The following is a 13,544-nucleotide window of genomic DNA, read 5'->3' as shown; positions in this document are numbered from 1 at the left end:
TCTAGCCAAGGATTGGAACCGTACTTATGATATTCAAGCGGAACGTAGAAGCCAAATAATAAAACTGATTTCAATTTTCAGTTGATATTTTCAACCTGTTGCATGCAATTACTTTTTCGTAATTCCCTATTCTAATAAACAGATGACTACTAATTGACCGAGCGAAGTGAGGTCTAAGATTCAAGTCGACATTTCTCTTAATGTTTAAATGTTTGAATGTTTTTATGTTGCGCATTTACGGCGAAACGCGGTAATAGATTTTCATGAAATTTGACAGGTATGTTCCTTTTTTAATTGCGCGTCGACGTATATACAAGGTTTTTAGAAATTTTGCATTTCAAGGATGATATAAAAGGAAAAAGGAGCCTCCTTCATACGCCAATATCAGAGTAAAAATCAGACTATAGAATTATTCATCATAAATCAGCTGACAAGTGATTACACAGATGTGTGGAGAAGTCAGTCTATTGCTGTATTTCCATAAGGTCTATAGTTTCAATCAGGTACTTGTGGATGAGAAAACTGCGTGAGGTCTACTGTTCACAGAACTACTAGTATTATTAGTTTGTATTTTCTCATACAATAAGCCCCAGTAACATATTGCTGTTACATAATTATTACGTTTGTAGTTTCAAAAAAATAAGATATGGAAAACACTGAGATAGCATATTGCATTTATTCAAATGCTAATAAATTAATAATTTACATCTACCTGTTTACCCTGTTGTCAATATTTGCAGTAGCAGAAGTCTTCGGGGTGATTTACAGCATTTAATTTGGATTTTCGTTTAATAATAATTATTATTACGAGTAAAATAAGATATATAATGGATCCAACAGGTGTTCATCAAAACTGAGACATATTATAATAGCAGTAAGATCACAAAACGAAGGTATACCCGCAAATAATGCTTTACATTGTTGATTATTTCCAATTATTCAAAGTGAATAAATGATACAAGTAGTTCTGTGAACAGTAGACCTCGCGCAGTTATAAACCGCAGCCTCCTCTTATACTGTCCATAAGAGTAAATCCTGTCTGTTTGTCGTGTCGGCGAGATATCGGTGTGAAAACGGCTAATGGCTGTTGGGGATGGTGTATCAAAAATGCTTGCATCAATAGCTAATCACCTTCAAGACATACTGGCAACAGGAAAGCCCGAGTTCAAAGCAGAAAAAGTTCGAGAGACAATACTATGTTATTTTTGTTATAATTGCATGCGTTATTGCACGCAATCAATAGTTCATTTATTTATTCACAATGGAGTCAACGGGTTCCCCCAAATATGTCTCCTTAACAATAAAAATTGTACAGATACAAATGAAAAAAGAAAAATAATGATAAAAATAATACGAACTTATGCAATAATAAATAATACAAACAACATAAATACCACCTAATTCAAAAATGAAAAATACAAAGATTTCAAATACTAATGAAAAAAGTGAAAATAAAACAAATTGGGAATTTAAAATTATTCCAAAACTTATAAAAATTAAAGAATATAATAACAAATAATGAACAAAAATTTTATCAATAGAATAAATAACATTTATAACTGAACGACGTCCCAAACCATATGCACATTCACACTGATACACCAACTATTTATTTGATTAGATCATGCTTACACAAGATTTGATTATCATATAACGCTTTCCGGAATTTAGCGCGAGAAAACCAGAAAACATCTAGGCGCCCAGACTAGCTGTTATAAGTTCTTTGCATCCTATTTAATAATGCATAAACATTGCATTCAATGAGGCATGCAATTTATAGTCTACACAGCTGCTGATTTTTTACCATGCAACATTAAGATATTGAATTGCATGCGTCATGGCATGCGATTTATAAACCACTCGACAGCCGATTTATGATGAATAATTATTCTAGTCTGATTTTTACTCTAATATTGGCGTATGAAGGAGGCTCCTTTTTTCTTTATATTATCCTTGAAATGCAAAATTTCAAAAAACCTTGTATATACGTTGACGCGCAATTCAAAAAGGAACAAATTTCATGAAAATCTATTACCGCGTTTCGCCGTAAATGCGCAACATATGAACATTTAAACATTAGAGAAATGCCAAACCGTCGACTTGAATCTTAGACCTCACTTAGTTCGGTCAATAATGGAGAAGAATTTTTCAATTTGCCTGTGGATGTAATTATTACTTACTTTGTGTGATGATTATGTGTATATGAATTGGTTGACCGAATTTCCAGTTAGTTGTATAGCTAGAATTTTATTCTCGATGACACCTAATGTAGATTGAAATGTATTTATTGGTGAATAAACATATTCTATTCTACCATTGAAACTTATGGGAATTATATTTTTATTGTTCACTGTAACTCAGTTCACGTTTGAATTTGTATTCCATATATGATTAATCCAGTTCCGTGATAATCTTTCCATCTGATGAAAATTAATTTTTTACTATCAAAAATATTATAATTTCTTCAGCATTATTTAGTTTATTTGATTATTTTCAATCACCTATCGAATTAGTTTTTTTCAAATGTGAGAATATTGATACTAATGGGCACGCATAATAATACCATGACTGCAAAACAAAATATTGAAACCAAAGACCTTAAAGATGCATACCTCTTTGATTGAATATATACCTAATAGAAATAGACACAGCTTCTCCAGACATCTGTGTATTTCACTTGCCAGCTGATTGATTATGAATAATTATATAGTCTGATTAATCCTATCTTTAGAGTAGATGATATATAGGCTATAGTGATATCGGAATATGGAGGAATTCCTTTTCTTTTCAGATTAGCCTATCCTTAATACAGCGACGTGCAGTTGAAAAAGGAATATTCCTGCCAAATCTTATCGAATTCTATCAACGCGTGTGGCCGTAATCGCTTTACATACAGACAGACCAAAGAAAAACCGAGTTATAAAAATAGACCTCACGGTCTATGACTACGTTCGTCGTGTCGGTCATAGACTACGTTCGGTCAATTATATTCAATAATTTATACAGGTATCACAAATTCTATCACAAAAAGATGCAAAACTCTTTAAGGTGTTTGATTGAAACTATAGACCTTATAGAAATAGACACGGCTTCTCCACACATCTGTGTAATCCACTTGTCAGCTGATTGATTATGAATAATTCTATAGTCTTATCAATCCTATCTTCAGAGTAGATGATATATAATATATAGTGATATCAGAGTATGGAGGAATTCCTTTTCTTTTCATATTATCCTTAAAATTCAAAATTTTAATAAAAACCTTATGTATACATCGACACGCAGTTAAAAAAGGAATATTCCTGCCAAATCTCAAGGAATTTCATCAACGCGTTTGGCCGTAATCGCGTTACATACAGACAGACAAAAGAAAATCCGAGTTAAAACATAGACCTCACTACGTTCGGACAAAGATGACCTTGACATTTTTTTTAACCTGTTTTTTAGAAGTATCATTCATACTAACTCGGACGGGCAAAGTGAGAATAGTCCAATATTAGAACACATGGGAATTTTTTTTTCACTAATAATAATAATATTCGTATGGATTTTATTGGTGGGGAGTCCCTGACGGAAGTTCCACCTCGCCTCAATATATACTTAAGCCGAAAATGGACCCTTTCTTATTTTTACCTCTACTATCACGTATTAAATTATTTTACCATAATTAAGAATCACCCTGTATATAAGGTTTCAATTTTGCATATTTAGGATAATATAAAAGGAAAAGGAGTTTCCTTCATACGTCAATATTACCGTGGAAATTAGACTAGAGAAATATTCATGATTAATCAGCTGTCGTATGGATTATTTATAATTTCATGCAATGACGCATAAATAGTGAATAACTGAAAGTAACATAGTATTTTCTCTCAACCTTTCTCTGCTTTCAAATCTGGCTGTCCTGTTGCCAGTATGTCTCGAAGGAGATTAGCTTTTTGATACACCAACCCCAACAGCCATTAGCCGTTTTCACACCCATATCTGATATTTCGGCAGAGTTAGTGGGGAGGATATTTTAAATATTCTTTTCGAAGAATGGACATTGATATGTCCAAAGCTCAGCCAATTTATGTAGAAACATAACAACATTACAGTATCTATAGTTATTCCAAATTGCTATTTTCATATCATATACAGTTCAATAATTATATTCTTAGTCTATATTATGTAAATTTATCTATACTTTTGCTGTATTGTGAGCTATTGTATATAAATATATAAGCTAGTATATATTGTAATCTACATAAATAAAGTACTCAATTAATCTCGCCGACACGACAGTACAGATAGGACTTACTCTGATGGACAGTATAAGAGAAGGTTGTGGTTTATTACTGCGCAAGGTCTACTGTTCACAGAACTACAAGTAATTTGAAGAATGAGGTATGTTACAAGACTCACCAGCTGTCTAAATCCGCACTTGAATGCTCTGGCCGGTGAGGATACTGATGAAGTCACATCAGGATGTCAAACGCATATCAGCATCCATGTATTTCACAGAGAAATGTAATGTCATGCATCTCGTCCTCCAGATATCCATTTCATCCCTGAAAGAATAATGATGCAAGGCATTGAAATTTTCGAAAATTAACAATTTAATAGGCTAATCTTTATCAGAAGATTAACAACTTGGAGAGTATTAAATACTATCTACAAATGATTTAAATGAAATTACTAAGAAATTGTCAAAACGACAGATTTTATTCAAAGTAGAAAGACCGGTTTCGGTACCGAAAAAATCTGGTGTGGTGCACTCACACAACTTTCCTTGCCGCTATGAAAATTTATCACCTGACGCTAGTGTTAACGCGCATCTCAAGTCTACTATTCTAAGATCTAAGCCAGCTGGTGACAATACAATAACGCTGTAGACACACGAAGTCTGCTATCTTTTCATAGTAAATGATTCAATAGAATCAACAGTTGCCAACAGTTTGCAATTTAAATAATAACATTTTCTCGAATTTCGAGCTTATTTTTAAATTTTATGTGAAAATGTTACTGAACCTTAATTGTAGAGATTTTTATGTTTAATCTTTTCCACTTGGAATTTTTTGTTTAAATTGTATCTGAAGCCTGATAATTGGGAATCTAAAATCAAACTTTGCATAGATGGGGCGGAGCTCCTGAAATTTCTACAGATATGGGACTTGTGGCAGTTGATAGAGCTTATCAATGACTTCTCTAGGTATGAATTTGATCAAAATCGTTGGAGCCGTTTTCTAGAAAATCGCGAAAAACCCGGTTTTTGACAACATTTTTGCCATTTTAGCCGCCATCTTGAATTGCATTTGATTGGAATTGTTCGTGTCGGATCCTTATATTGTAAGGACCTTAAGTTCCAAATTTCAAGTCATTCCGTTAATTGTGAGGTGAGATATCGTGTACACAGACGCACATACACACACACATACACACAAACACACAACATACAGACCAATACCCAAAAACCACTTTTTTGGACTCAGGGGACCTTGAAACGTATAGAAATTTGGGTACCTTGATTTTTTTGGGAAAGCAATACTTTCCTTACCTATGGTAATAGGGCAAGGAAAGTAAAAAGTAGAGGTCTTTCTACTTTGAATAAAATCTGTCGTTTTGACAATTTCTTAGTAATTTTATTTAATAGGAATGATTACCACAATATCAACTTCTCAACTACACAAAAAGTCTACAAATAATTATTCAGATATCCAGTTCATCCATGGAAGAATAATGATGCAAGGTGTTGGAATTTTCGGGAAATTAAAAACTTTATAATTTAACATAGTACAGTATCAACACAATTTGATACAGTATCATCACAACTTTTTTTAAATAATAAATATTTTTATTGCATAAAAACTGTACATTACAGATATGGCAAACGTCAATTATTATAAAAACAAATAAAATAGGCTACATGAAAATGATCAATGTCACAAAGTACAAAACACAAAAGTACAATAAGTTATCACAGCTATTAATTGATAAGTACACAATATTATTGAAATGTATCCACTAATTATCCATGTATTTATTCCTTTATGGAATAGAAGCCACCATTCAATAAATATTTCTTCAATTGGGCTTTAAATACATTTTTATTTGTTTTAACAGATTTTATTTCATTTGGGAGCCTATTGTAAAAAATTATTCCTTGATAAAATGGATTTTTCTTTGCTATTGCTAAATTAACATTAGGTAAATGATAGTTATTAGATGTTCTTGTTCTATGACTGTGTATATTGCTATTAGTGGGTAGAAAATTATTATCAACGGTGCTAAGGATAGTCTTATATATGAACAAAGATGGAAATGTGAGAATACTTTCAATTTTAAAATAATCTCGGCAGGACTGATATCTCGTCAGTTTACACATACATCTAATGGCTTTTTTAGGTAAAGTAAATATTTTTCTTACATTTCTTTCAAAAGAATTGCCCCAAACTGTTACTCCATATCTCAGATGACATTCAAATAAAGCAAAATATATGCATTTAAGTATATTGAAAGTACAATAGCGGGATAGTGTTCTTAAAAATATAAAAATCACTGAACTTAGTTTAGAACAAGTATGATCCACATGAGATTGCCAGTTAAGACTAGAATCCAGATGAATACCTAAAAATTTACACACTTCAACCTCTGAAACGAACTCATCATCCAGCAATAAACCAATACAACATACACTATTTGAAAAGGTCATTCTAACAGTTTTAATAACATTAAGATGCAGATTGATGCTGTTGAACCACTGACAAATGTTATTGACTGATACATAAGCATTCAACTCCAGCCGCTCACAGTCATTCTCAGCATTTAGGTTGCTAGTGTCATCCGCATATAAAGTAATATCAGCTCCTAATCCACTGCCCTTTATATCATTTATGTAGATGTTAAAAGGAAGCGGACCTAGCACAAATCCTTGGGAGACTCCAAATTTGACTTCTCTTAACTTAGATTTAAAATTGCCATTGCTGTTTTTTATTTCAACATATTGTACTCTTTTTGTGTAGTTGAGAAGTTGATATTGTGGTAATTATTCATATTGAATGAAAAAGACTAAGAAATTGTCAAAAAACCACTGATTTATTGATAATTAGAAAGACCGGTTTCGGTTATTACACCATTGTCAATCTCTGATAAACTAAAACTAAATACAAGAGCAGCAGAATTTATACTAGTAGGCGAGTACTGCTATTGGTCGAGGGCATGAACGCCTGCCATTGGCCTAGCTAGACAGTCTCCTCCCCCTACACGGTGTGACAAAATGGCGGCTTAAGCAACAGAATCGCCATGATAATAAAATTTACTTTCAGTACAAAATAAGAACCAAGAAAACAAATGTGAAAGATAATAAAATAAATATGTAAATGGAAAAACTATTGACTAATGTATGCTTACATGTTTATAATAAAACTAAATTCTTTGCAGAACATTTGATAACAAATAATCACAAGTTCACAGTTAAGGAGAATGTTGAGTTTCTGCATGTTAATAACAAAGGCAGATCTTTGAATATTCTAGAGGCTTTAGAAATAACAAGAGTAATTAAGGAAAATCCCCAGTATAGTTTAAATGACCAGATTCATTTCAACCAGTACAACACTACGAATTTAGTTTATCATAAACATGTAAGCATACATTAGTCAATAGTTTTTCCATTTACATATTTATTTTATTATCTTTCACATTTGTTTCTTGGTTCTTATTTTGTACTGAAAGTAAATTTTATTATCATGGCGATTCTGTTGCTTAAGCCGCCATTTTGTCACACCGTGTAGGGGGAGGAGACTGTCTAGCTAGGCCAATGGCAGGCGTTCATGCCCTCGACCAATAGCAGTACTCGCCTACTAGTATAAATTCTGCTGCTCTTGTATTTAGTTTTAGTTTATCAGAGATTGACAATGGTGTAATAACCGAAACCGGTCTTTCTAATTATCAATAAATCAGTGGTTTTTTGACAATTTCTTAGTCTTTTTCATTCAATATTGTACTCTGTTAAGTAGGTATGACGCAAGTAATTTCAGTGCAAGCCCTCTAACGCCAATATTTTCTAATTTATTTAGTAGATACACAATGCTTATTACTTGATGATACACAATGCTATCTTTTCTCTATGGTTCAGCTTTCTGTTATTGTAAACTTGACTTCAAGTTTGCAAAATTGATACAAAACTTGAAGTAAACTTGACTAATAAAGGCGGGAGCTACAAGATGGCGTTACAGTGTTGCAGATTTACTGACCCAACTCCTCCAGGGTGGCACATTGAGGCCGGCGGTCAAGGAGCAGCAGGCGGACGTCTTCCTTTCCTGGCACACGGCTGGGGGGCCACACCACCGATCTGCAGCCGTTCAAACAGTAGGTGAAAGCCTTGTTTGAATTTCTGAAGCGCTTCATCACCTATCAATGTCATCCTATAAATGTCAAGAGAAGTTTGTTTCAACATAATGAGAGAGGTGCACTTCACAGATTCAATGTTAGAACTAGTCATGATATTAATGTTACTTTAGGTGGACCGTCCACTGGAACCGATTTCGTCCGAACTAGCATCAGCCGAAAACTACCGAACTCGTCCGAACGATCCCCTAACAAAGAGAGGAATAGATGCTCGTCCATTGTAACACGTTCATACGGCCGGCTCCGGTCGACCAATTTTTCGATCCGAATTGAATGGGATTTTCCGGCTCTATCCGGCCGAACTAGCTAGTCGAGCTGAGACAACAACTAGTGTTCCTAACCTGAAAATTGTTCCACAGTCTTGTTTGTTTTTTAAAGTTGTTCTGTTTTATAAAGCTGTAACTATGGACAATGAAAAGTTGACATAATGAAATTTTGAAGAATTGAGAATAGGCCTATAACCATCCTTGGTTAATTAAGAATCTATAAGCAAAATTTCAAGTTAATTAGTCCAGTAGTTCAGACGTGATGATGCGTCAAACATAATTTTCCTATCCCGTACATGTATAAGCCAGCTCTTTACTTTATATAATTTTATTATTATAGATATAGTTAACGACTGCAAGAGATAGGACTGTGGAACAGAATAGTGGTGAAACTATGATAGCGCAAGAAGTGTCTCAAATACAATAGTAGGTACTACATGAACTTTTTGAAAGTGATTTGAAAAAATGTTAAAACAACAGAACACTTAATCCTTATCATTCTACCTTCATTTAGAGAGGCTTTTGTTTGAGCCGAATGGAAATCTATTTATAAAAAAATGAATGTCTGCTTGTGTGTTTGTTTGTATGTTTGTTTGTTCCCTGTGGACTTGAAAACTACTTGACATAACGGCATGAGACTTCCCAAAGTTTTGCAAAGTTTCAAGTCTGTAGGACAATTAGTTTGAGCTGTAGTGTGATTTTACATCAAAATTTTCGAAAAATGCCCTCTCCTGGACCCCCCTGTGCTACTGATCGAAATTTTTCTGCATAGATCTAATTTTTTTTCGTAGCTGAACAAAAAAGTTCCTCATGACTTTGCTGTGCAATGAGCGGTTAAAAAGTACAAAATTTTGGAGGGGCCCCAGCTCCCTCAGGGGGACAAATTTTTGAAAATCCTTTCTTAGTGGATGTTTTCAGGTTACCATAAACAATCGTGCAAAATTTCAAGTTTTTAGGCTCAGTAGTTTGGGCTGTGGTGTGATTTCAGCCTGTAGGGGCTTAGCCTTTTATAAGTATAGAGATGAATGTATGTTTGTGTGTTTGTTTGTATGTTTGTTTGTTCCCTGTAGACTTGAAAACTACTTGACATAACGGCATGAAACTTTGGGAATATGTTGTGTGAATATTGGGGATGGTTTCTGAATCATTTCAGATCCATTTCACAGACATATGTTTTCGAAATTTTCGGCCGAGCGGCTACTGAAGAACGAAAAGATGATCATGATTCAAGATCATATTGTGATAATATGATTTAGCATCTAAAGTTACCAGCTGTAATAAACATATCACCCTGTGATAAATTATTGTGTACTGGTATTAAAACGGTAGTTTGGAGTTGAAGTGTAGTTGATTGGTACCAGCTGTTGATAATGGTTCCTTAGAAGACCTATACAAATAATTATCACTCCCCTATCATTGAGAAACTGGAAAATGTTGAAAAAAATTATTCACCTAATGAAAGAGAGTATATATGTATAGTATTCATATTGCATTCATTAATTACTGAAGAATGAAAGAATAATTTACAATTTTTTGAATTTAGCTCAGATTATATTCATCCTAAAATGGAGAGAATTTAGAATTCTGTGTGATTCATCATACATCGCATATTTCCTGGACCATATATCGACAATCTACAGCTATGAAAACATTGAATATTTTTCTTTGAAACACTGATATAACCTTTTTTTCTAATTGAAAACTTTACTGATAGATATTACTACCAATTGATTGAGAAGAATAATATGTTTTCGGAATAATGAATGCTGCATGACTAAGCACATAGGAAGTCCGTATTGAGATGTAAATGAACATGTTGATTGTCAGATAAATTTCATGATTCATCAAATAAAGTCAAGTGTAACATGAGATACATTAGCGGTGCGAAGTTCGCTGGGTAAGCTAGTTGTAAATTAAGCTTTATTATTAATAGACAACGCTGAAAAAGACAGGCTCAATCACCAGGAATACTATAAATCTGTAGAACGTTTACCACGTAAACACGTGGTAAGCTCGCGCTCTCAATCAACGCAAAATCAATTCGATCAGCTAATTGATGAAATTGTTTTAAGCTTTCCAATGATTACAACATATGTTAGAATTATCATGTTTCAATTATCTCAGTTTCATATGGAGTTCACCTTACCATAAGCTTACATAATAGGATCCTTTTTCATCCTTTGAAACCCTTAGAGGCAAAATATCTCAAAATCCGTTCTTAGTGCACGTCTAGCATGTTTGAAGAATATTTTTGCAAAGTTTCAAGTCTGTAGGACAATTAGTTTGAGCTGTAGTGTGATTTTACATCAAAAATTTCGAAAAATGCCCTCTCCTGGACCCCCCTGTGCTACTGATCGAAATTTTTCTGCATAGATCTAATTTTTTTTCGTAGCTGAACAAAAAAGTTCCTCATGACTTTGCTGTGCAATGAGCGGTTAAAAAGTACAAAATTTTGGAGGGGCCCCAGCTCCCTCAGGGGGGCAAATTTCTGAAAATCCTTTCTTAGTGGATGTTTTCAGGTTACCATAAACAATCGTGCGAAATTTCAAGTTTTTAGGCTCAGTAGTTTGGGCTGTGGTGTGATTTCAGTCTGTAGGGGCTTAGCCTTTTATAAGTATAGAGATAATAGTAGTTAATTCAATAATGGGCAACTAGACTGACGTAAACGGTTCCAGTGGACGACCATATTCGGTCGAATTAACGGCCTTTTTTCTTTGATAATTAGATTTAATTATGAACTGAACTGATTCAGCTGTGGAGCAATTAGGCTAATACCTTTTCATGCATTGCTGTGATAAGATTTATATAGAATGAAATCTATATCGTTTATTGCATTGACTCTAAATTACCTTATGACGAAACTCTATATCTGTAAAAGCTCTTAAGTTAATAAAACATTATTATTAATATTATCATCATCATTATCCACAACACTCATAATTAATTGAGCTTATGTATATAAATATGATTTTGCAAGTGAGACTTGATACTTTTTAAACGATCTATTTTATGTCAAGTTGTATCATTTTTTGGACCAGAGTGTTGGGTTTTGGAGTAGGTATTGTAAATAATTATTATGTTGCCGCACTCATCAGGTTCTCTGCTCGTCGTGGCATCCCTTTTGCCATTCATTCAGACAATGCTACAACGTTTGTTGGCGCTCACAATGAACTCAATGAGTTACATGCATTTCTTTCGGATTCTGCTATTCAGTCTGAAATTCACAACTTTGCCGCCGTTTTCAACATTGGTTGGCATTTCATCCCTCCCAGGGCTCCTCATTTTGGAGGTCTATGGGAAAACGCTGTAAAAAATTTTAAACGAATTTTCAGAGTGGTCACTTTGAATAAGATTTTGAATTTTGAAGAGCTTTCCACGCTGTCTGCACAGATTGAAGCTATCCTCAACTCCCGGCCTCTTGTGCCTCTGTCTGAGGACCCTCAAGATTTAGCATACTTGTCTCCTGGGCATTTTTTGGTTGGTCGTCCGCTCACCGCACTGCCGTTCCACACACCAACCACCACTCACATCGATCACCGTTCACGCTGGCGTCAGTTAGCACTGATCACTCAGGAACTCTGGGATCGTTGGTCTGCTGAGTTTCTAGTCACACTTCAAAGGAAGAGCAAGTGGAGCTCTGAATCTGAAAACCTGCAGATTGGTGCTGTGGTTATTCTCAAGGACACGGGTACGTCACCTTCGGTATGGAAACTTGCGCGCATCACGGCCGTTCATCCAGGGAAGGACAACAAGGTACGGGTGGTCACCGTTCGCACCGCATCAGGCACTTTCAAGCGGGCTATTTCTAGCATTGCACCGCTTCCACTCGACGAGGAATTTTCTGATTAATTCAGCATTGCTCATCCGACATAATCTCCGTTTCTTTTTTGTTCTCTCGTATGTCTCTCTTTTGAGACCCTGCAGGCCTCAAGGGGGCCAGGTTTATGTCAGATTTCGCACTATGCATTGTGTTCTTGTCCCAACTTGTCGCGTTAGTGCGCAAGTCACTTCGTCATCGGTCCACTTTCACTGTGTTTTCTGCAGTTCACGGATTACATCAGTTTTTTGTCATGCTACATTTGTACATTAATTTTATTGTACATTTTGGTATTATTTAATATTATTTTGGAGTATTTCCTACTGTGTCTAGACGTTTTTTACGCATATCTTTTTCATCGATGTGGCTATACGTAGTTTTTTACATCGCAATTCGTGCTTGCATCTTCCTGTTTCCTTCTACACACAGCAATGGCGTAACAGTTCACATCAGCTTTTTTCCGTTCTTCAATTTTCATCGCTTTCAATTCAAAATTTTCAATTCTCAAGTTTTAAATTCATGTTTATTCAACGTAGAATGTTTCTTCCAGTGCTTTGATAAAGTTTCAGTATTTTCGGTTCGTTAGTTTGTGAAATATCTTCAATCTCAGTATTTGGTATGTCAGAGCACGTTTCATTTGTCACGATTATTTCGAATTTTTATCTTCAATCCAAATTTATTCACTTCTCAGTGTGAGAACTCAAATCATTTTTATATTACTGATTATGAAAATCAAGTTTCCAGAACATTCAACATTCAGCAACAAGTTATATGATTGAACTGAACATTCATTTGCGGTAGGCATTTTGTGGTAGGGCTTGAGGCCCATTTTCGCATTCATCGTTTCATTGAAGTAATTCTGGTCTCGCGGGACATTATTACTGGTGTGTTGCTTGCATTCCAAGATCACACTCTCATCATTTCACGGTGCAGTCAGACGTTCTGCTCTGTATCCGTTTTTGTTAGGTTAGTCAGCTAGCTACCTAATCATTCATTGCTAGATCGAAGTATTAGCAATTTTCATGTCTACCCCGTAGATGGTGTATCAGTTTCAATCAGTTCTTTTAGTGATCTAC

The 13,544-nt window shown here is 34.6% G+C and overlaps 1 long non-coding RNA gene across 2 annotated transcripts in view; it reads right to left on the bottom strand.

The window, feature by feature from the left end:
- The window catches only part of LOC111049364, a 42,774-nt gene extending 34,311 nt beyond the window's left edge, over nt 1–8,463 (bottom strand). The window contains exons 1-2 of one of the 2 annotated variants that reach the window (XR_005572344.1): nt 8,232–8,463; nt 4,405–4,550 (exon numbers count right to left, since the gene is read on the bottom strand). This is a non-coding gene — a long non-coding RNA (uncharacterized LOC111049364). The remainder of the gene's footprint in view (nt 1–4,404; nt 4,551–8,231) is intronic. The other variant, XR_005572342.1, reaches the window with a different exon arrangement.
- Nucleotides 8,464–13,544: the final 5,081 nt, after the last annotated feature.

Source organism: Nilaparvata lugens, chromosome 10 (assembly GCF_014356525.2).
Source record: "Nilaparvata lugens isolate BPH chromosome 10, ASM1435652v1, whole genome shotgun sequence".
Lineage (NCBI taxonomy): Eukaryota > Metazoa > Arthropoda > Insecta > Hemiptera > Delphacidae > Nilaparvata > Nilaparvata lugens.
Note: the sequence above shows the minus strand (reverse complement) of the source record. Positions and strands in the feature narration are given on the sequence as shown.